General features: G+C 50.5%; 1 long non-coding RNA gene across 1 annotated transcript in view; it reads right to left on the reverse strand.

Annotated features, from left to right (window-relative positions):
* LOC309794521 overlaps positions 1 to 24,368 on the reverse strand; it is a 32,669-nt gene extending 8,301 nt beyond the window's left edge. The window contains exons 1-3 of the long non-coding RNA XR_014292116.1: positions 23,886 to 24,368; positions 18,880 to 18,977; positions 6,472 to 6,598 (exon numbers count right to left, since the gene is read on the reverse strand). This is a non-coding gene — a long non-coding RNA (uncharacterized lncRNA). The remainder of the gene's footprint in view (positions 1 to 6,471; positions 6,599 to 18,879; positions 18,978 to 23,885) is intronic.
* Positions 24,369 to 24,893: the final 525 nt, after the last annotated feature.

Here is a 24,893-nt window from a genome sequence, read left to right on the forward strand (position 1 = left end):
TGACCCAACTAGGAAGGTGGCTGAATCCTGTCTTCCATTAGGAGATTTGGGTTTGGCTGCTCAAGCAGAGAAGTATCCTGAAGGAGAGGCGGCCTGGGAAAAGCCCAGGAACAGTGGGCGGGGTGCCCATAAAATCCCTGTTGATCCCAGAGTAGCACTCTGGAGCCTTCAGTGACAGGTCAGCTGCCCACAGTGTTGACTGAGGATCCAGTATGAAACCGGATTGCTCCTTACACAGGACACAGGGAAGCTGCGGCCAACTGCAGGTGTGCGGCTGGGTCAGCGAGCGCTCCCCGAGCCGGGTGCTGATCTTTACGGAAGGAATGGCTCTGCCCCAGGACTGATGGGAGGCGTGGAAATTACGGGGTCTCTGTGCACTTTGGAGACCCCACTGCGGCCTCCCAGCTTTGCCGCCGAGAGGGTCCGGGAACTTCCGGTTCCTGTCTCAGACAACCTGCCTTTTTTTTTTTTAACTCAGGAAGCCTTCACTATCTTCTTTTTAGTCCTTGGTTCCTCAAAGTCAACAGTCCTCTGCCTTGATGCCTTGTGCTAATGCTTGGTGGACCCTTTCCACCTGAGACACGTGCTCCTCGGTTCTGGCAAAAGTGCTGTGTTCCAGGGGCTTCCCGGGTGGCGCAGTGGTAAAGAATCCGCCTGCCAATGCAGGGGACACAGGTTCGAGCCCTGGTCCGGGAAGATCCCACATGCCATGGAACAAGTAAGTCAGTGCTCCGCAACTACTGAGCCTGCACTCTAGAGCCCGCGAGCCACAACTACTGAAGCCCACATGCCTAGAGCCCGTGCTCCACAACAAGAGAAGCCACCACAATGAGAAGCCCGCGCACCACAAAGAAAAGTAGCCTCCGCTCGCCGCAACTAGAGAAAGCCCATGCGCAGCAATAAAGACCCAACACAGCCAATAAAAAAAAAAAAAAAAAAGACTGCCGTGTTCTGTCTTTGGGAGTTTCACCCTCTCCAGTTTCTTATTTCTCTGACTTTTACATATTTGGCTGCCTAGACTCTCCTCTGTTTTCTGGAAAATATACCTAACTTTGTCTTCTATCTCTTCTATTGGATATTTTATTCAGGCTGTTTTAATTTCCAAGAGTTTTTTAAAAGACTGCTTTTTTAAGAGCAGTTTTAGGTGCACAGTATAATTGAGAGGAAGATAGAGTTCCCACATACCCGCTGTCCCCACACACGCACAGCCTCCCCACACTGTCGGCGTCTCCGCCAGATGGTGCACTTGTCACTGATGAACTTACACTGACACGTCATCACCACCCAGAGTCCACAGTTACATTAGGTTCACTCTTGGTGGTGTACATTCCATGGGTTTGGACAAGTGTCTGATGCCGTGTATCCACCATTATGTCAGCACTCCAAGTATTTTCAATGCCCTAGAAATCTTATGTGCTCTGCCTACCTATCCCTCCACTCCCTTGCCCACACTGGCAACCACTGATCTTTTTACTGTCTTCATGGTTTTGCCTTTTTTCACAATCTCATAGAGTTGGAACCATAAAGTAGCCTTTTCAGATTGGCTTCTTTCACACAGTAATATGCCTTTAAGGTTCCTCCGTGTCTTTTCACGGCTTGACAAGGCATTTCTCTTTAGTGCTGAATAGTATTCTGCTCTCTGGCTGTGCCACAGTTTATCCATTCGTCCACCTAAGGGCATCGTGCTTGCCTCCAAGTTTTCGCAATGATGAGTAAAGCTGTCATAAACATCCATGCACAGGTTGTATGGACACTTTTCAATCCCTGTGTGCTATGCTAGGAGTTTCAGGCCTCTTGTTTAAGTCTGACCCACTTGGAGTTGATGTGTTTTATGTGCAGTGTAAGGTAAGGGTCCAGTCTCTGTGGTGTAAGATATGTGGATGTCTAGTTTTCTAAAAATCACTTGCTGAAGAGACTGTCCTTTCCCCGTCGTGCAACACTGGCACCCTTGTTGAAGACCAGCTGACCGTACACACGTGGTTTTATTTCTGGGCTCTGTATTCTGTTCCATTGGTCTATATGTTTGTCTTCGTGCCAGTACCATACTGTTTTGATTACAAGAGCTTTGTGATATATTTTGAATCTAGAAAGTGTGAGGCCTCTAGCTTTGTTCTTTCTCAAGAGTGATTTGGCTCTTTGTGGTCTTTTGTGGTTCCATATGAATTTTAGAGTTTTCTCTATTTCTGTAAAAAAATACTGTTGGGATTTTGATAGGGATTGTGCTGAATCTGTAGATATATTTGGGTAGTATGGACACTTTCACAATATTAAGTCTTCTGATCCAGAAACATGGATGTCTTTCCATTTGTTTGTTTCTTCTTTAATTTCTTTGATCAGCGTTCTGTAGTTTTCAGTATACAAGTCTTTTACCTCCTTAGTTAAGTTTATTCCTAAGTATTTTATTCTTTTTGGTGCCATTGTAAATAGGATTATTTTCCTAATTTCCTTCAGGTAGTTTGTGGTTAGGGTATAGAAATGCAACTGATTTTTGCATGTTGATTTTGTATTCTGCAACTTTACTGAATTTATTAGTTTTAGCAGTTTTTTGGTGGCATCTTTAGAGTTTGCAACATTACGTTGTCTGCCAATGGGAACAATTTTATTTCTTCCTTTCCAATTTGAATGCCTTTTACTTCTTTTTCTTGCCTAACTGCTCTGGCTAGGACTTCCAGTACTATGTTAAATAGAAGAGGTGAGAGTGGGCATCCTTGCCTTGTTTCTGGTTTAGAGGAAAAGCTTTCAGTTTTTCACTATTGAGTCTGATATTAATTGTGGGCTTTTTATATATAGCCTTTATTATGTTGACTCACTTACCTTCTATTCCTAGCTTGTTGAGAGTTTTTATCATGAAAGGGGGTTGAATTTTGTCAAATGCTTTTTTTTTTTTGCTTCTATAGAGGCGATCATATCTTTTATCTTTTATTCAGTTAATATGGTGTATCACATTGATTGATTTTTGTTTGTTGAAACATCCTTGCATTCCAAATATAAATCCCACTTGGTCATGGCATACGATTCTTTTAATGTGCTGTTGGATTCAGTTTGTTGGTGTTTTGTTTTATGGAGGATTTTTGCATCCATGTTCATCAGGGATATTGGCCTGTAGTTTTTTCTTGTGGTGTCGTTGGCTTTGGTATCAGGGTAATGCTGGCCTCATAAAATCAGTTTGGAAGTGTTTCCACCTTTTCAGTTTTTTGAAAGAGTTTGAGAAGGAATGGCATTAATTCTTCCTTAAATGTTTGGTGGAATTTACCAGTGAAGCCATCTATTCCTGGACTTGACTTTGTTGGGAGATTTTTGATCACTGTCTCAATCTCTGTACTAGTTATATGTCTGTGCAGACTTAATAAAACTAGAGATGAAAAACCAGACATTATAACCAATGCCAGAGGAAGAAGAATGGTCACAAGAGACCACTACGAACAATTACGGGCCGGCAAACTGGATAACCCAGAAGAAGAGGATCAATTCCTAGAATCAGAAACCTACCAAGACTAAATCCTGAAGAAATAGCACACCACTTGAAAACGCCAGCCAAGGTGATTGCTGTGGTGGGTCTGGTAGAGAGTTAATGGTCGGCATCACTGCTCTGGGGGTTGCAAATGCAAGCATTCGTGGCACATACTTTGTTTTGAGGAATTTTGGGGGGAGGTACTTGAGACCTCAAATTGATAAAGAAGCAATGTTCAAACCAAATGAAATGTTTGGGGTTTAATTATGCTGCTTCTTTTATTGCATCTCCTCGTTTTGATTGTCATCCTTGAGGACATGGTGTGGAAACGAGTCAAGAAGGGAGAAATGAAGGCTCCTACCCAGCCCTAGGCCAAGGGCGACGAGCTGCTCCAGACCACGTGGACCTCCCAGAGCTTTAAAGGTGGTGCCACAGGAATGGTGACCTGGTTGCAGGTCACATGGTCACCACACGTTTTCCAAGTAACACAAACACAGCAACTCCAGGTAAGACTATAAACAGCTGCAGGAATCAGCGATGACGTCATTTAATTCCAACTCATGAAACTTGGTGTTGCCACCGTTCTGCCGTCTCCCTTCCTGTGGCGTCAGCCCATCGTTCCTAACAATGTCCGGCCCGTTTTTTGGTCATCTCCTCTCCCCGCCCAGGTGGGCAGCAGACACTTGGCTCGACGGTTGTGGTTACTTTTCCAATGCTGGAGCATCCCAAAGAAGCACGACTTGGAAGGCTGAGTGGAGATGAGCTGGGAGCAAGCACTTACATTTACTTGGGTCCCTAAAGCCCCCAGGTTCTTCTCAGGAGTCGTTTACACACGAGAACCCACAGAAGTGCACGCCCTGCAAGGCCTTCTTCTCGTGAGGCCACCACCGTGTTGTCCAAATACATCCAGCATTTTACGCACCGACACCTTAATGGACATACAAATTCCCTGCATCCGAGTAAACTTTAGGTTCTGATTCGGCAGGTCCTGGGTGCGGCCTGAGACTCTGCATTTCCTACCAACTCCTGGTGGCGCTGTTGCTGCCGGTCCGTGGCCCACACTTCGAGTAGCAAAGTCTAGATGTCAGCCAACATGGGAAGCGTTCATTACCCTGCAGTAGCTGCACCAAGCGTCAACCATTTGGCGACGCTGCAACGTATTTCGCTTGTGTGAGTGAAGAGGACAATCCTCGCTTACATGCCTATGTCAGGATGACACGCACGGGCACACACGCACGTCTGTATAAAGTCGAAGCAGGAGGGGAACAGAGAGCAAGGAGGGTACTTGGATTTGCTGAGGGGACCAGCCTTTCAGAAAATCTCAATGTTTAAGTCCTCATAGGTTTGTAGAATAAACAGTGTTTTTGAGTACGTGACCCAGAAAAGAAGGCTACTGAGTTGAGCCGCTTGCCGTCTACTTTAAAAGGGTGTTTAGAGCCTCCTCATTCTGAGGCCTGCCTAGGGCTTAACGAGACAAGCCTGGACGGTGACACGGCTCATACGGGCTGAAGGCAGAAAAAGGCAGATTATTTACGCAGGAAATGCGTCAGTGAGTGGGGGGTGGTCCCTTCAGCGGTGTCACGTGGGAGGGGAGAGGCGCAGTCCTGCAGAGCTAGCCTCCCGGCTGCTGCTGGGGTTTGGTGAGACCTGCGGCAGCGCAGGGCAGTCCTCGCGGACCTGCCGCCCTGCAGTGACCCTGGCTGCTTCCCAGCCACCCCGAGGAAGGGGTCACCCAGCTCTGAATCCACTTCCCCTAAGTGGCAGGCCTGTCTTAAGGCCCGGAGACATCATCAAATCAGTGCGGAGGTGGCTGGGGCCCACTTTGAAGCGGACATGGTCCTTTGGGTACACAAGCTCTGGCTCATTCGAGACACAGTGTTATCCTGAGTCCACAGGCACACCGGCGCACCAGCCCTGAAATCCTCTCCCGAGCAGGCGCCCGGCATGGGACAGCCAAGCTTGACGTGCCATCTAGCCACAGGTCAACAGGCCCATGGGCACCAGGAAACTGAGGCTCACAGGCAGCAACCAGCCCTCTGACAAACCAGCACCATCCCCAGGCTGGTAGAACTTGGTAGAACTTGCTTGAGTTCCAAGAAAAGCTCCAAGTGCAAGGTTAAAGAATAGTAATGATCACCAGGACACAGTTTTGACGTTTCCGGTTTCCAAAATGCCTTCCTATACATGATCTGACTGCATTTTCCCTACGACCTTCAGGCAGATAACAGTATACCCATTTTATAGACCAAAAAAACTGAGTTTCATCAAGGTTACAGGATGTGCCCAGGTTCTCACGGGTAGGGAGAAAGGAGGGATTTCCCCACGGGCACTTTGGCTAGAATAAAAGCACATTTTTCTAACCTAGATCCTTCTCTGTTTTTATTTTTTAAAGTAAAAACAGTAAAAAGTAATAGCTTCTTGAATCAACAGAGAAGTCGAGAACAATAAAGCCTTCACCGAGGTTTTTTCGATAATATTTTCAGTTCAGGGTTTGAACCGCAAAGTATATGCCAGATGAACTTCACCCTTGTCTGCAGGCTGATCCACGCCTCCCTCAGACTTGAGCAATACCTGTCGATTTCCCGGAGCTGCGCCCGCACCCGCACCGGAAGCTTCTGTGTTGTGCTCAGCATGTATGCAGGTGCCAGGCCCAACTGGGAACTTGTGGGCTTCCTCTGATATTCAGACTCTGCTTTCTGAGTGTCTGGGATGTGTGTCCCACAGCATCACATTCCCTGGCTCAGGATATAAACTCGCTTGATCTTTTCCCCATGAGCTTTAATGCAAATCCAGGGGCGATGGAGATAGGTTAATGACAGGGACATACCCACCACGGTCTCCATCACCACCTGGAAGAGGAGAGAGGGAAGGGACCCAGGCGACGACAGGGAGAGGCTGCTCAGGGGTCCACGGGTGGTGCACAGTGAGTGTTCTATGTTGAACATTACTAACGCTATTTAATAACAATGACAATATTATTAATGATAATAATGTGAGAAGCTGGCTGACTTCCAACTCACCTGCTCATCCAGAAGCAGCTCACAGAACTCCAGGAAGACCCATTTCTGCTGCTTCATGTACTCACGTCACCGATGGTGGCCACACCTTGGTGGCCAGGTCCCAGGTGGCACGGGGCTGGGGACGATGCTGAAAGGAGAAGAGAAAGGGGTTAGTCTCAGCCTGGCATCTGCCTAATGTCCACCAGAGGGCGCCATGGGATAGCAAATGCGTGGGCACTGCACACTGCTCAGGCCACAGAAAAATTCCTACAACATTGGTGCATCCGGCCGGCCGGTCCACAAATATTTACTGAACACCTACTGTGTGCTGGTGAGGCCTCTGCCCTCAGTAAACACAAATATAAGAAATTAAACGTATAATTATATGCTGTGATTCGTGCTATAAAAGAACAGAGCAGCAGGGAGAGGGAGCATTAGCGAGAGTATCACAGAGAAAGAAGAATCAGGGAGGGCCCCTGGGGGAGGGAAGGGCTGTACAAAGGCCCTGGGGCAGGGAAAGGCTTGGCAGTGAACTCAGAATTGGAGCTGGTTAAAATCAGAGAACACTGGGGTTGGAAGAGCTGGTGAAGCTCACGTGTCAGCCTACCAGGCTCAGAGAAGATGCTGAGGGGTTAACACATGTGCACAGACACAAAGGTCATCGGCTGGGTGGGGCGGGGGCTCATCTGAAGCAGATTTCTTAAAGATGGGCTGACCATCTCCCCCAAAGCCCAAAAGCAAAGCAAACGGACTTCTCAAGATCAAGAATTTCAAAGACATTTCCCTCTCGGGTGGATTGTTAGGGAGGGGTCCTTGGTGGGAGCAGGGGTTGCATCTGCTGTGGATAGCCACCCCAATGGGATGCAGGGGTGCGGGTTTAAGTGGCCAGGGAGGGGGGTCTGCACATGGCCTTTCTCTGGCCTCGGCCTGGGTGACACCTTGCCATCTGGGCACCGGGGGACGGTTGCTCTCCGGTGGCCTTGCAGGCTCGCTGGCAGACACAAGACCCTGCTCAGCGCCCCAGAAACCTCGGTGACCAGGTGGCCTCCGTGAGGGTTACTCTGAGGGCAGGTCTGGTTTTCAGCCTAAGTGGCTGTGAAATACCACTGAAAGAGCCAGACAGGCTACAATGTCCATCCCTGCCACCTCCCAGCTGTGTGACCTGGGGCAAGCACCTTCACCTCTCTGGGCCTCAGCTTCCTCATCTTTAAAACAATGCAACAACAGTTCCTGCCTTGTGAAGCCTTTGGGAGGATTAGAAAGAAGGAACCATACAGGGCTGACCTGGACGGTTGGTACACAGTAGGCACTCCAGAAACGGTAGCAACTATGACAGGCTGGTCCGAGGAAGGGCTTTGCAGCCAGACCCGAAGTGCAGCAGGCAGTCAGACTCCTCGTCCGTCTTGTTTGCCCTTTCTTGGTTTTTTTGGATTAACATGGAGTCCTCAGTTAAGATGATCTTACAGGGTTGGTTTTTTTTAACCAAATAAAACCGTAACCAACTAAACAAAACCAAGTCCATTTATAACAAAGTCCCACCAGAGCAAACATTTGCAATCTCCCCAGAAAGCATTTTATCCATGGCAGGGAGGCTTGGGGAATTTTAAGAGGCTGCAGCTCGTGTCTTTGAAAACCACCAGCGTCTTCAGTTTGTCTGGGACTCTCTCCCCACTGGGGGTACTTTTCCATCTGCCCTCCTGTTTCCCAGCAAAGCCCGAGGCCTGTGGGCAGCCGTCAAGGCACTCTGGACCAAGGGTGGATGCTCTTGGGCAGAGGCCGCAGACTGGTGGCCGTGACCTGGAACCAGCCCCCATGGGTGGGTCAAATACCCACAGTCAGTTGCTCCCATCTGCAAAACAGGAGGTTTCACCTAGAAATGCAGATTCATGGCTGCCTGGACCCCATTCTTCCCTGGCCAGCTGCCTGGGGACCGGGGCGGCCGTCCTCACATGCACAGTCATCGGGACAACGTTTGAATTCTTTTAAAAGAATTTATGGGGGCAAAATTCACATAACATAAAACTGACCACTTTAAGGCATAACACTCCCAGCCTTCAGACAATACTACAAAGCTACAGTAATAAAAACAGCATGGTATTGGCACAAAAACAGACATATGGATCAATGGAACAGAATAGAGAGCCCAGAAATAAGCCCACACACCTATGGTCAATTAACCTTCGACAAAGGAAGCAAGAATATACAATGGGAAAACGACAGTCTCTTCAGCAAGTGGTGCTGGAAAAGCGGGACAGCTGCACGTAAATCAATGAAGCTGGAACACACCCTCATACCATACACAAAAATAAACTCGAAATGGCTTAAAGACCTAAATGTAAGAGAGGACAACCATAAAACTCCTAGAAGAGCATAGAGGCAAGACATTCTCTGACATAAATCATAGTACTGTTCTCTTAGGTCAGTCCCCCAAGGCAACAGAAGTAAAAGCGAAAATAAACAAATGGGACTTAAACAAACTTACAAGCTTTTGCACAGCGAAGGAAACCATAAACAAAATGAAAAGAGAACCTATAGAATGGGAGAAAATGTTTGCAAATGATATGACCAACAAGGGCTTAAGTTCCAAAATATACAAACAACTCATACAACTCAACAACAAAAAAACAACCCAACTGAAAATGGGCAGGAGACCTAAATAGACATTTCTGCAAAGAAGACATACAGGTGGCCAACAGGCACATGAAAAGATGCTCAACGTCGCTAATTATTAGAGAAATGCAAATCAAAACTACAATGAGGTACCACCTCACACCCGTCAGAATGGCCATCATTAAAAAGTCTACAAATAATAAATGCTGGAGAGGGTGTGGAGAAGAGGGAACCCTCCCTGCACTGTTATTGGGAATGTAAACTGGTACAGTCACAATGGAAAACAATATGGAGGTTCCTTAAAAACTAAAAATAGAGCTACCATGTGATCCAGCAATCCCACTCCTGGGCATATGTCCAGACAAAACTGTAATTCAAAAAGATACATGCACCCCTATGTTCACAGCAGCACTATTCACAATCGCCAAGATGTGGAAACAACCGAAACGTCCATTGACAGATGAATGGATAAAGAAGATGTGGTACATATATACAGTGGAATACTACTCAGCCATAAAAAAACAATGAAATAATGCCATTTGCAGCAACATGGATGCAACTAGAGATTATCATACTAAATGAGGTAAGTCAGAAAGAGAAAGACAACTACCATATGATATCACTTACATGTGGAATCTAAAATATGGCACAAGTGAACATATCTCTGAAACAGAAACAGACTCTCAGACATACAGAACAGACTTGTGGTTGCCAAGGGGGAGGGGACTGTGGGAGCTTGGGGTGAGCAGCTATGTCTTTGCACAGAGGATGGGTAAACAACAAGGTCCTATTGTAGAGCACAGGCAACTATATTCAATATCCTATGATAGACCAGAATGGAAAAGAATATGAAAAATAATATATATGTATAACTGAATCACTTTGCTGTGCAGCAGAAATTAACACAACACTGTAAATCAACTCTACTTCAATAAAAAAAAAAAAAAAGGGCTTCCCTGGTGGCGCAGTGGTTGAGAGTCCACCTGCCGATGCAGGGGACACGGGTTCGTGCCCCAGTCCGGGAAGATCCCACATGCCGCAGAGCGGCTGGGCCCGTGAGCCATGGCCGCTGAGCCTGCGCGTCCAGAGCCTGTGCTCCGCAACAGGAGAGGCCACAACAGTGAGAGGCCCGCATACCGCAAAAAAAAAAGAAAAACAACTGACCATTTTAAAGTAGACAATCCAGTGGCATTTGGTACCTTCACAGTGTTGTGTAACCACTACCTCTGTTTAGCTCCAAAGCATTTCCATCATCCCCCAAAAAGCCCCAGACCCAACATCACTCACTCCCCCTTCCGCAGCCCCCAGCGACCATTCACGTACTCTGTCTCTATGGATTTGCCTGTTCTGGACACTGCTTGTGGACGGACTCACACGCTGTGCCTGGCTTCCTTCACTCAGCATGTCTTTGGGGCTCATGCGTGGCGGAGCGGGTCACGGCTGAGTGACACCCCATCTCATGTTTGCATACATATGACAAGCTTCCACCTCAATGCCACGCGGCAGCCCCGTCGGGGCGGGCCCTCACCCCAGCCCTGCTCGCCCGCTCTGGGCCTGTCCCCTCTCCCCCCGGCCCTGCTGGCTTTCTGCAACCCCGTGGGCTCCTCAGATGAGCAGCAAACATCCTCCCAGGAGCAGGGTCTCAGGTGGGTGAGAGACTTGCCAGTCCGTGTCCTGGGCGTCCCATATGTGTACTCACACACACACGTGCACACGTATGTAGCATAACGGCCCCATCCTGCAGTGTGGCACTCTGCTGTTTTTCACTGAACGATGTATCTTGGAGGTTGTTTCAACCAGAGGAAGCACCACCTCCTCTCGTCCTCAGCCACACGCTACTCCACCACACGGCTCTCCGATACCGAACGGGCTGCGGGCCCCTGGCTCTGATCCCCATGCGGGGACAGCCCTGCCAGCACTCCCGCACCCAGCCTGGCCACGCCCTGGCCCCATGCAGCCTGGAAAGGGAGGTCTGAGACATCCTCGCCACTTTCCTGGCCTCAAATCTCCCAGGGCCAACACTTGATGTGCCCTCGTTTTCCCAACACCTGACTTGGCATTCGTACTCTGTAGACATGGTATAGATGCTTGTTAATCACACAGATGGAAAAATGAACGACTACTTTTCACACACTGTTTAAGGCCTGACTCCGTCACCACCTCCTCCAGGGAGCCTTCCCTGGTCACCCCAGGCTGGGTTAGGCCCCCCTTTAAGCCCACAGGCCCTGTATTCTCATCAAAGCAATTACACCCACTGGGCGAGACTGTCAGCGACCACCCCGGCAGCTACTATTCCTCGGGTATCACCAGGAGTTGGCGGGACGCCCAGCAGAGTGGTGAACAGACAGCCGGCGGATGCCTGGTGCACAGAGAGGGAATGCACGGAGGAGGCCCACAGCTAAGCGTGCCCAGCAGGTTCAGTTTCCTCCGAGCCCTGTACCGTGAGGGGGCAGGTATCATCACGACCACTTCGCGGATGAGGAGGGCAAGGCTTGTAGAGGTTCAGCATCCTACGTGAGGCCACCCAGCTCCTAATAAGGGGGCCGGCTGAGCCCAGGCTGACCCCACCTCTCCAGCTCTCCCCAGCCCCGAACCTTGCTCCACCCTCCCGTCAGGGCCGGACCGGACACACGGGAGCAGACCCCGCTCTGGATCTTAGGGAACAGGATATGGTTCAGGGCAAGGCTCAGGTGGGGCTCGGCACCCGGCGCTCTCAGGACCCCAGCAGGAGGGTGAGGATGGTGGCGGAGGGAGAGGCGACCCTCGGTGGAGTTCTGTTTGAACACACGCTGTGTAAGCAACGGGGCCCTCTGACAATGGGGGGAAGAGGCTGGAGAAAGAGGCAGCCGCTGAAGACGACCTCCCACCAGCCCCGACCTCCCACGCCTGCCTCTCCCAAGGCTGGGCCGCCATGCCAGTCTGGCCCCAAAACTCGGGTTAGAACTTGCCCCCCTCACCTGTCTTTCGGGAGACTCCGAGGAAGAAAAAGAACGTGTTCACTACAGGGAAAGCTCCAAAAACGTTACAAGGCCTCCGTTACGGGAGAAGTGATGGAAGCAGGGCAGCCAGCGGCAGCACACGCGGATACGTTTACAGCACGGGGCCCCATCAGTGAAAGAGTATTTTGTCTTTGCCCACTCGGCTCCCTCCCACCCCGCTTCCCGAAGAGAGTTCTGTCTTCCTCAGACCGGTTCCACGTTGTAGGCAGAGACGGGAGTAGGTGGAGGAAAACAGGACCCACAGAGGCCAGAGAACAGAGGGGAGGATCCTCCCTTTCTTGTGGAGAATCTAGATTCTAGGGGAGGCCATGAGAAAACAAGCAAAACTGGAGAGAGGAAGCTCATTTCCATGACAAAAGCAAGGTGGAGGGGGCAAAGGGCAAAAGTGAGAGCTGACCTTTGGGGGGGACTGGGGGGCTGCGGGGGTCCCGGAGTTGCCGCAGGATGGATGCAAGACACGCAGGGGGCAGAGGAAGCAGGATGTTAAGAAACACAACTGTGGGCTGAGGAGTGGATTCCCCTTGACGTTTGAGAGAAAGGCAAGGGGGAATCCAAATTCCTTCCTAATCCATTTTGGTGGCTCGACTACACCTCTCTGTGACGCTCTCTGGATTGGGCCACCTGGAACCCCAGCTCGTATTAGGGCTCCATATGCAAAGCCCATCTCGTAACAAGGAAATGATTTAATCCCCATCAAACTCAGAGAGGTTGGGGCAGTCGTTATCACACATCAAAGATAAGGAAACTGAGGTGCAAAAAGCTCACGTGAGCTGCCCAAGGTCACGGAGCTAGAAAGGGGCCAGGTCAGGACAAACCCTCGGGTGTTCCTGACTTCAAATCCCAACCTCTTTTCTCTCTCCCACTCTGCTCCGGGGAAGGATCCTATGACACTGAATCTTCTCTTTTTCAGAGTTTAATATTTCAGGCCAAATCTGAGTGTGGTTTGCTGTTTCCTCCAAAAATTTGGCCTGACCTCAGGGCACCACTGCCCAGTCATTGGCAAGAGCCCTCTGCTGGCAGCGATGGGCTGGTGGGCAGGCTGCTCTGGGCATGACTCGGTAGAAACTCAGATAACTCAATAAAAGCTCTATTTACCTTTGTGGTCAAAACACACAGGACAATTTATAGATGTCAAATAGGATAATGGCCAGTGCTGGCACAGATGGGAGACGGGTACCGCTGGTCTGCGTTAGTGGGAGTTTAAATCTGTACAACCTTCTGGAGAGCAGTCTGGCACTATGAATCCCATGTCTTAAAAATGCAAAGCCTTTGACCCAGCAAGTCCACTTCTAGGAACACAGCCCAAGGAAATAGTGTTACACACTACACTGTTCTCATTCCCACAGTGACCGACCTCAGACTGAGCTCCTACAGGGTCAGTGGCGCTCACATCTGAGTGCTTAACTAGAGCTGGTTAACTAGAGCGGCTGTTCTTCCCCAGACTCATTTTGCTTCCCCACAACTGCAGGAGCATTTTGGCTATATTTAAAATGACTATCTAATCATGCATACAATTTTCTACTTATTTCATGGCTTGTCTTCCAATTCCAAAAGCAACAGAACTTTCAGCCTGGAGGGGATGTCAGGAATTTTCTAGTCCAACATTTCCCAAAGTGGGTCCCATGGGAGGTGAAAGGGTAGTTGCAACTGGATGCTTGCATGATGGGATAAGCTCGGGAAAATGGAACACGTGCTTCCTTGCAGAATTTCTCAGAGCCTTTGCTAGATGATGAGCATTGCAATCTCCACAACGCAGATAGAGGAGGCGGTATTAGTCTCCTGTGGCTGTTATAACAAATGGCCACAAACTGGGTGGCGTCAAACAACAGAAGTATATTGTCTCACGGTTTTGGAGACCAGAAGTCTGAAATCAAGGTGTCAGCGGGGCCAGGCTCCATCTGAAGGCTCTCAGGGAGGATCCTTCCTTGTCTCTTCTGGCTTCTGATGGCCTCAGGTGTCCTTGGCCTGTGGATGCATTCCTCCCCCCTGCACCTTTGTCTTCACACATGTGTCTTCCCTCTGTGTCTGTGCCTAAATCCCCCTCTTCTTATAAAGACCCTGGTCATTAGATGAGGGCTCCTTTAGGCTGATCTCATTTAAACTTGGTGACATCTGCAAAGACCCTATTTCCAAACAACGCCACGTTCACAGGTCCAGGCAGATGTGAACTTGGCGGGGGGATGCTATTCACCGCAGTATAGGTGGAAAGACCTCGGGGGCTTCTGAGAGGCGAGGCCCAGGAGCCGACGGAAGTCAAGTTCTCCAAGCAGCCCTCGGCCTGCTGCGTTGGGACAGACCATGCGGGGTGAGGGCAGGCTCACGGGGACACCGAGCACAGCGGGGATACCGCAGCACAGTCCAGGCGAGAAGGGACGGCGGCCTGGACCAGGCAGAGGCAGTGCAGGTGGGGAGAAGCAGCTGGCCTTGGACTTCCCCTTGAAGGTGAGCCAGTAAAAGGCGAAGTAAGAGGCAACCCAGCATTGGGGTGTGAGGTGTGAGACAGTGAGGCCTCGAGGGCGACTCTGGGTTTTAGCCGGAGACACCGCAACAGTGGAGTTGCCATCACTGCAAAGAGCCGACTAGTTACCGGACACAGTTCCAGGCAGAGCGATGTGGACTAGGACGGAGGAACTGGTCCCCCAGTGGAGCGTGGGCCTAAATACAGAGCTGACCCCGCGCCACCCCACGACCGTCAGTCCTCTTTTGAGTCCAGGAGAAAGGCCACTGGGGCCTGTGTATGCTGGCCTCCATTCAGTCACTCCCGACGCCCCTGCTCCAGGGGCCCTGCGCTCCACTCACACCCGTCTCTCTGTGCATCCACTGCCTGTCAACGCGGGGGCCACAAATCTTGGGCCCTCCTGCGTTGACACAGGGCCCTCCCGGCAACTGGGCTGTCCTAGGGAGGACTGGGCTGGCCCTTCCCAGGGTGGGGGGTGCCACCAGCAGACAACAGGGGCTGCACAGGGCAGGAGAGGTCCCTTGGGTGGGGACTACTGTGGCTTTCGGTGACTGCGTCTCTGGCTGGGCTGACCAGCTGGGCTCAGCGAATCCTGCGGGCACAACCTCAGGCCTGGAGCCCGCTGCTGTTTCGTCGGGGCCAAGGGCGGTTCACGCTCATGAAAAAGGGTCTTGCTGACCAGGCTGAAGGCACTCGCCAGCCGCCACGCCACAGGGCCACTTCTCAAGCTCGCCACAAAGCAGGTTAGAGAGCCACAGTCCACAGTCCTAATTTGAGCTCTGAGATGTCTGTGGACCTCTCCCTTCTGCCGGGAATTCAAAGGACTTGGTCCAACATCCGGGCGAAAAGGAGGCTGGCCCAAATTCCAGGCAACTGCCTGGTCTGGGCAGCAGCAGATGTGGCTGTGAACTGCTGAGGAATTTCTCGGGCGAGGAATAGAGCCCTCAGAGCCTCAGTTTTCCTGTCTGTAAAATGGGATCTCGCTCCCGTGTGTGCAGGGCGGGGATGGCTCTGTGACTTTCAGGCTCTGCTCTGTGGAGAAGCCTGAACGAGGGTGGGAGGGAGGGGACTCTGAGCGCTGTTTCCTCTGTCTATCCCTTCCTGCCTCAGCCAGAACAACTCTGGTTGGTCTTCCAAGTAAAAGTTCACTTGAAATTAAATCCTGGGACTTCCCTGGTGGCGCAGTGGTTAAGAATCCGTCTGCCAATGCAGGGAACACAGGTTCGTTCCCTGGTCCGCAAAGATCCCACATGCCGTGGAGCAACTAAGCCCGTGCGCCACAACTACTGAGCCTGCGCGCCTAGAGCCCATGCTCTGCAACAAGGGAAGCCACTGCAATGAGAAGCCCGTGCACCGCAAAGAAGAGTAGCCCCCTCTCACGGCAACTAGAGAAAGCCCACGCGCAGCAGTGAAGACCCAGTGCAGCCAAAAATAAAGAAATAAAAATTAAATATATATATATCTTGAAGAGGTGTGCAAAACCCACTGACCAGCGCTTCAGGATCTCGTGGGTCTGATGTCCAGTCTAGGGCTCCTTGGGCTGTGGTCAGAGGGAGCTGGGGCACAGCTGGGGCCTGGTTCTATCCATCTCCCTTTCCAGCCCTTGGAGAGCTGTGCTCCTCTTATATCAGCCACGTGATGCTGGGTGAGCTGCCAATCACAGGGCTCCACCCCCTGAGTGGACATGTGATTCAGGCCTGGCCAATCATAGAACTCCCCCCCCCCCGCCAAGTGATAAGTCCAAGGCTTAGCCATGTGACTAAGGCTGGCCAATAAAAGTCCTTCCCTGGAGCATCTATATTCTGAAACAGGAAGAGAGATGCTCTCCTTTCTCTTTTTTCATCAAGCTGGAGGACCTAAGCCTGAGGATACCAGCACTGTGTTTCTCACTGCTGGGAGAAAACCTGTTTACTCTCAGAGAAAATGAGGTCCCCACAGAGACCCCAAGATGGAGATAGCATGAGATCTCATGGCACTGAAGTACCTGGTTACAGCCTTCAAGGCTCCCAGAGTAGCCTCTGATTGGGAGCCTCTTCTGGTTTGAGTTTCTGTCACTGACAAATACTGGAGTCCTGTCCAATCCAGAATCAATGGGGAAGGTCAAGAAAGCTCACTCGGCAGCAAAGTTCCCAGAGGGGACCTTTAAGCTTCTCGAGGCTAAGTGTAACTAAGAACTTTGCTTTTTATTTACTTATGTATTTAGCGGTGTCCTTCCCTTGAGAAACCAAATACAGTTTGCACCACGCAGACAGCACTTGAGACCGGCTTAAGGGATGGAGAGAGGGGAGGCAGGAGGAGCAGGCGTGGGGCTGGTCCAGTTTTAAAGGGACCTGACAACTGGCCAAGAGCTAGGCATGCTCCAACCCTCCTGATGGCAGGAAGACCCCAAGGGTTTAGATGCTCCTCCGAAAATACACACAGGGCATTTCAAGCAGGACCTGACCCAGAACCAGCTCTCTTAACTCCAGAGCCCATGTCACCAGACTTTTGAATTTCATAGAAATTCAGAAAACTTTTTTTAAAAATTAATTAATTAATTTATTTTTGGCTGTGTTGGGTCTTCGTTGCTGCACATGGGCTTTCTCTAGTTGCGGCGAGCAGGGGCTACTCTTCCTTCCAGTGCGCGGCCTTCTCATTGCAGTGCCTTCTCTTGTTGCGGAGCATGGGCTCTAGGCGCATGGGCTTCAGTAGTTGTGGCACGTGGGCCCAGTAGTTGTGGCTCGCGGGCTCAGTAGTTGTGGCGCACGGGCTTAGTTGCTCCGTGGCATGTGGGATCTTCCCGGACCAGGGCTCGAACCCATGTTCCCTGCATTAGCAGACGGATTCTTAACCACTGTGCCATCAGGGAAGTCCCAGAAAAGTCTTTTGAGAACTAACAAAAGGATCAGTAAAGTTCAACGGCCATCTCTGGCTAGCATCCCTTCGTAAAATGATAACCCCCAACAATGGAGGAAGGACATAAGATGTGAGTAAAGGCCAGGCCTCGCGTTTGGATATGTTCAGTTTGGAGGGACACTAGGTGATTTCCTCATGTTTCTTCAAAGCAATGACTACTGGGAAATGGGCAAGAGCAGGCAGTGGGTGTGTGAGTGTCCTGGGGCTGCCGTAACAAAGCGCCACAAACTAGGGGCTCTTAAAACAGCAGAAATGTATAGTTCTGGAGCCCTGAAGTCTAAAATCAAGGTGTCAGCAGGGCCGAGCTCTCTCTGAGGGCTCTAGGGACGATTCCGTGGCTTGTAGAAGAAGCACTCCAAACTCTGCCTTCATTGTCACATGGCTTTCTCCCTGTGTGTCTGTGTCTAAATTCCCCTCTTCTTATAAGGACACCAGGCATTAGATTAGGGCCACCCTAATCCAGTACGAACCCATCTTAACTTGATGACATCTGCAAAGACCCTATTTCTAAATATAAGGTCACACTCACAGATTCTGGGGGTTAGGACTCGAACAGATCTTTCTAAGGGATACAACTCAAGCTGGCTGAGCGGGCCAGCATTATGGGGCACCCCACCCCCAAGGTCCTTCCCACGCTGACAGCAAAGTGTGAGAAAGACGGATCGGAGGCACGATGCCCTCCCAGATTTGGGAGAAGGGTTGGACTGCCAGGGACAGCTGGGGACCCCTGGGCTGTCCCACCTTCCCTCACGTTTCCCTTCCAAGGAGTAACTGTCTGGAGATCAGCCAGGTGCCCGCTGGCAAAGGCAGGCCAGGACACAGACCTTTAGATCCCGGCCAGGGCTGGACCACAACCTGGGGACCTTCCTGGGGAAGAAGGCCAGGAAGAGCCTCAGCCCCAAGCCAGGAAACCGGCCCCGCCAAGGGGGCAGATTCACAGCAGAGGGAAATTCACCCTTTGGCCTTTTGGATGGCAGGAGGGCTTGACTTTGCTGTGAGGGCCCGTGTGCCCTCCCAGGACGCATGTAGAGACACAGCAGCAGCCACCAGCCTGGCCTGACCTCAGTCCTCTGGACGGGGACCAGAGTTTGCTCACAGGCTCCCTGGAGACTGAGACTGCAAGGGAACTTGAGTCAACCGAAACTACACGCTGCCCAGAGAGGGGCGGTAACCAGCCTGAGGTCACACAGCAATCATTCAGAGCCAGCGTGAGAGACCTGTCTCCCAGGTCTGCCGGTGAGAACCTTTTGCCCACCATGATGGCCTCTATCAGGGGAGGTTTTTGCCTTTGGGAACCAGGGTTGATTTTGTAATGGTTTTATAGAGCAGTCAAGAAGAAAATATCACCCACTTCACAGCCAGACCTGCTGGACACCTGATGTTTGGGAAAAGGAAAGAGAGAAGTAACACTGACTAAACACCTACTGTGCACCACATGCTTCAAGCTCACATTCCTGCCCATCTTACCTGTGAGCAGCACGAGGCCCAGGGCGGCTGGAGTCGGCCAAGGGTTCCCATTCCCTCTCAGGATGTCAGTTCACCTCGCTGAGCCTCAGTGTACTCACCTGTAAAATGGGATCACAAGCTCAGCATCACAGGTGGTCACTAGGATTAGGGATCCCATCCCAGGAATGGGCACACAGTAGGTGCTCAAGAAAGGTGACATTCGCTAATTATTAGAGAAGTGCAAATCAAAACTACAATTATTTCTCACACCAGTCAGAATGGCCACCATTAGAAAGTCTACAAATAACAAATACTGGAGAGGATGTGGAGAAAAGGGAACCCTCCCACACTGTTGGTGGGAATGTAAATTGGTGCAGCCACTATGGAGAACAGTATGGAGCTTCCTTAAAAAATTAAAAATAGAGTTACTGTATGATCCAGCAATCCCACTCCTGGGCATACATCCAGAGAAAACTATAACTCAAAAAGATACCTGCACCCCAACGTTCACAGCAGCACTATTTACGATAGCCAAGACATGGAAACAACCTAAACATGCACCAACAGATGAATGGATAAAGAAGATGTACGTATATACAGTGGAATACTACTCAGCCATAAAAAGTAATGAAATAATGCCATTTGCAGCAACAGGGATGGACCTGGAGATTATCATACTAAGTGAGGTAAGTCAGACAGAGAAAGACAAATACCATATGATATCACTTATCTGTGGAATCTAAAATATGACACGAATGAACTTATCTACAAAACAGAAACAGACTTGTGGTTGCCAAGGGGGTGCGGAGGGATGGTGTGGGAGTTTGGGGTTAGCAGATGCAAACTATTATACAGAGAATGGATAAACAACAAGGTCCCACTATATAGCACAGGGAACTACATTCAACATCCTGTGATAAACCACAATGGAAAAGACTATGAAAAAGAATACCTGTAGATGTATAACTGAACCACTTTTCTGTACAGTAGAAAATAACATAACATTGTAAATCAACTATACGTTAATCAATTTTAAAAAAAGAAGAAAGGTGATGTTTGGATTTTCTACCGCTGCTGCAATACATTTCCACAAACTTTGCAGCTTCAACAACACACGCTCATCAACTTCCATCTGGAGGTCGGAAATTCAACACGGGGCTCACTGGGCTAAACCAAGGTTATCAGTGGTGCTGCCTGAGGTTCTAGGGGGCAAGCTATTCCTCGCCCTTTCAGCTTCTAGCAGTGGCCCCTAGTCCTTGGCTCACGGCCCCCTTCTCCATCTTCAAAGCCAGCGACACTGCATCTCTGAACCTGCTCCACTGCCTCCTCTTTCTCTGACCACAGCTGGGAAAGGGTCTCTGATTTCAAGGACTCATGCGATTCCACTGGACCGACCCAGATCACCCAGGATCATCTCCCCATCACAAGGTCCTCAACTCAAGCACGCCTGCAAAGTGCCTTCGGCCATGTCAGGTCACGTACACAGCGATTCCGGGAATTAGACTGGGGTGGGGGCAGGCAGCAGGCATTACTCTGCCGACCACAGGTGAGCTGAGCTGAATTTCATAAAGCAAGGGATGCCCGGGCTGGTCTCGGCAGTTCTTTTTGGAAGAAGAGGATTCCACTAAAACCTGCTCCCTCGAGGGCCGTTTCCCATCCCTGCTGTTTTTGACTCTTTTCAAAGAGGCTCTGTCTAGCCAAGGAGACAGGGTCAGGGCTGCCAAACCTTTGCTTCAAAATAAACCCTACTAGGAAATTTCCATGGGACCAGGCCCTTTTCTCCCCCCTCTCCCCAGAGACCTGCCTGAAATCCCAAACCAAGCGGGACGTCTTATAGCAAGACCATCAGACTCCAAGCTCTCCTAAGAAGGAGGTTTTCGTTGTTGATTGGGTGTTCTTCGTTTGTTTGCTTTCCCCTGTCAAACTAAATAGCACTGGGCATACTGTTACGCAGGCAGTGAACTGGGTTAGGACATCACCCTCGACTTAGGAAAGGGTTTTATGGTTGTCATCCTCAAAAGGAACTAATCTGTCCCCCCACCCGGCTTACATTCTCCAGGGTCCCTCCTCGTGGCCTTCAAAGAGCGCTCAGCTATTTCACAAGCTCTGCACATTTACAGCGAGCGTATTTTATGCCGACAGTGAGGCCAGCACGTAAATCCCACTTGCCTAACACCCAGCATCTTGTGATTTTATTTGATTCACCCGGGAAGTCACTATTTACCACGGGCTCAGCGTCAGATGTTTTGCACGGGAAGGTGTGCACTTGTTTTGGATTTCAGGCAGGTTCACAGGGACAGACGTCATCTCATGAATTCCCCCAGCAGTGTCCTCACTTTCCCGGTGAGGAGAAAGGGTGGGACGGCGAGGGGCCTTGGTTGCGGTCACTCAGCCGATAAGCAGCAGGGCTGGGTTTGAAGCTGGGTCCTCTGACTTTAGATCATCCCAATTTACTGTGGCCACACTCATCCTCCCTTGTGATACTGTGACAGAAAAAGAATGTAGATTTGGTCCTAAAATCTGTGTACTTTGCTGATGGGGAGATAGGGGTGTCCTTGGTTATTCGTAACAAGCCCCTCTCCACCACACCTGACTTTATGCTAACGAGGTGACTCTTGGTGGCTCCCAGAGAGCTTCAGCACGGGGGCCAGTTGCCGGAGGCACCAATCATGTGATTAGAGCACTGGAACTTGCAGCTCCATCCCCGACCTCCAGGGAGGCGAGTGGGGCATCACCACTCACATGAGGTTATCGGCCACGCCTATATAATGGAACCTCCATGAAAATGCTTCTGGGTTGGTGAACGCACCCACGTGTCGAGAGGGTGTGCACCCCAAACTCCATGGGGACAGAAGCTCCTACACTTGGGACCCTTCCAGACCTCTCACTACGTACCTCTTTGTCTGGTTATTCATCTGTATCCTTTACAATAAATGTAAAGGATTTACATTTACAATAAAAGTGAACGTAAGGAAAGTATTTCCCTGAGTTCTATGAGCCATTATAGCACATTATTGAAGCTGAGGAGGGGGTTGTGGGATTCCTTGATTTGTTGCCAAGTCAGAGAGAAGGGTGGGTGAGCTGGGGACCCACCACTTGCGACTGGCATCTGAAGTGGGGGCAGTCTTGTGGGGCTGAGCCCTTAACCACAGGGTCTGCTCTCACTCTGGGTGGTTAGCATCAGAATCGAGTTAAGTTGTAGGACACCCAGCTGGCGTCCACAGAGAACTGGAGAATTGCTTGGTGTGGAATATCTACGTGTTTGGCGTCAGAAGTGTTACGAGCAAAAAACATATTTTAGTAGTAACTATATTCATTCATGTATCAATTCATTCCATGTTTAGCAAGTTCGTTGAGTCAACTTTGCACCGCGGTAAGTGATGAGCAAGACAGGCACATCCCTACCCTTCCCGAACGCGCCGACAAGGGAAGAGCCACCTCTAGATCAGTGTCCCTCCACCCGCTACGCCCAGGACTGTGTAACTTATCAACAGAAACAGAAGAGGGTCTGATTCAATTGGTGTGTGGTAGGGCCATCACACCGGTAATTAAAATTTTTCTTTTTTTTTTTGCGATACGCGGGCCTCTCACTGTTGTGGCCTCTCCCGTTGAGGAGCACAGGCTCCGGACGCGCAGGCTCAGCGGCCATGGCTCACGGGCCCAGCCGCTCCGCGGCATGTGGGATCCTCCCAGACCGGGGCACGAACCCGTGTCCCCTGCATTGTCAGGCAGGCTCTCAACCACTGCGCCACCAGGGAAGCCCTAAATTTTTTCTTTTAAATTTAGTTATGCAGTGGGCTGAATAAGGGCCCCCAAACATATCAGGTCTGAATCCCCGGGACCCATCAATGTTACCTTATATGGCAAAGACTTTGCAGATGTAACTAAGGATCCTGAGATGGGAAAGTTATCCTGGATTATCTGGTGGGTTGAGATGCAATCACATGTATCCTTATAAGGGACGCAGAGGGAGATTACATAACCACAGAGCACATGGCAGTGTGACAGGAGAAATTGGGAGAGCAACGTGGCCACCAGAAGCTGGAGGAGATAAAGAAGGTCCCTCCCCTAGAGCCTCCAGAGAGAGCACAGCCCTGCAACACCTGATTTCACACTTCTGGTTTCTGGAACTGTGAGAGAATACACTCTTGTTTCTTTAAATCACCAAGTTTTGGTAATTTATTGCAGCTGTCACAGGAAGCGAATACAAGGCATAAGTTATATGTGCAAATCTTAAGCGCACGGCACGATGAATTGTTATATCCGCACACACCACGTGTCAACATGAAGATCAAGATAGAACATTCCCAGCGTCCCAGGTTTCCAGTCACTACCCTCCCCAGAAATATCCACTCTCCCCACCTCTATCACGATAGACTGGTTTTGCCTGTTCTTGAACTTCATATACAAGGGATCATACGACATGTACTCTTGTGTGAGGCTTCCTTTGCTCAACTTAATAGCAGTGCAATTCATGCCTGTTGTTGGGGTTTTTTTCTTTCTTGGTATTATTCCACTATGTGAATACATATATGATTTGTTCATCTAGTCTCCTATGGATGGACATCTGGGCTGTTCCCAGCCATCAGCTATTAATAATACACCGACAGGAACACAGTCCTACAGTCTTTTGTAGACGTGCCTCATTTATCTCAGGCCCATACCTAGGAGTGGACTTGCGGGGTCTGGATTGGTAATTGTCTGTAGCTTCCAGATGATTCAAATGTGTAATCAGGTGTGAGAACCACTCTCCAGGCCAATGGTTCTCGACTGGCAACAGTTTTGCCCCCCAGGGGACATTTGGCAAGGTCTGGAGACACTTTTGGTTGTCACAACTCAGAGCTGTGCTAAGAGTGTCTTGGGGAGAGAGGTCGGGGCTGCTGGTAAACCTCCTGCAGTACATGGGGCACCCCCTACCCAGCACACACACACACACACAAAGGAATTATCCAGCTCCCATGGTGGGACCTGAGAGGGGGAAACTCGACCGTAGCCAGAACTCGCGACCCCACACATGAATAACCCACCTGCACGTAAGCTGCAGCTCGCAGGGCCTGGCCCCGCTTGGAGGGGTGGGACCAACTGACGGTGCTGAGGCGCCGAGGCTTGGCTGCTCTGGGGGAGCCCTGGAGACAGGGCAGGCCGCCCTGTTGAGAACGGGCAGCTGACCTCAGCTGTGGGCCTTCAGCTGAAGCTCCGAGGCATCTTCCTGCCCCACAGGTGCCAGTGTGGACTTCTGACATCATGCCTCGCTCAGTGCTCTCTTCCTGGGTCTGCTGACTCCAGGGACACATAGAGCCCCAGAGGACGGGGACCATGTCTTAGCCACTCCTCCGATTCTGTGTAGCGAGCACTGAAGTGAGGTTGCCGCGTGGGACACGGGAACAAAGTTCCAAAGGGCAGCCTTCCCCCAGCTCTGTCTACAGGGGGACGTTTAACGGCGTCGCACAGGCAATCTCACGGGGCCCGTGTGTGACGGAGACCGGATAGCTGTTCACCCCCCCGCAACCACTTCCTCTTCCTCCAGGGCACACAGCCGGACTGGTATTTCCCGGCGTCCCTTGCCGTCAGGCGAGGTCACGTGACTGAATTCTGGCCAATGGGATTCACGTGGAAGTCATGTGCTCCTCTAAAAACCTCCCACACCTGCTCCTTCCTGCCCTGTCCCTTCCCACCAGCTGGAAGCAAAAGGCTCCTGGGGGCTGGCAGAGAGTTCCCTGCCTTCGGTTGCTAAATTGCCTTGTGGAAAAGCCAGCCCCTTAACACCTGCTCTCCATTATCGAGAGGAAAACAAACTTCAATTGCATGTAAAGTCATTGAAATGTGGAGACTTGCTTGTTAGGGCAGCTAGCATACCCTTAACTAGTAAACTATGTTTCTGCCAACTGGCGGGGGGCGGGGGTCGAGTTTCAGCTCCACTCCAGGTTATGAAGGGATTCCTCCCCGCAAAAAGGACTTAAAATGCAGAATGTGGAAGAGGGTGCTGAGTCTGCAGAAAAAGCACAGCTGCCAAGGAGACCACTGAATGACGTGTA

Source organism: Mesoplodon mirus (assembly GCF_964341445.2).
Source record: "Mesoplodon mirus genome assembly, chromosome: 19".
NCBI lineage: Eukaryota > Metazoa > Chordata > Mammalia > Artiodactyla > Ziphiidae > Mesoplodon > Mesoplodon mirus.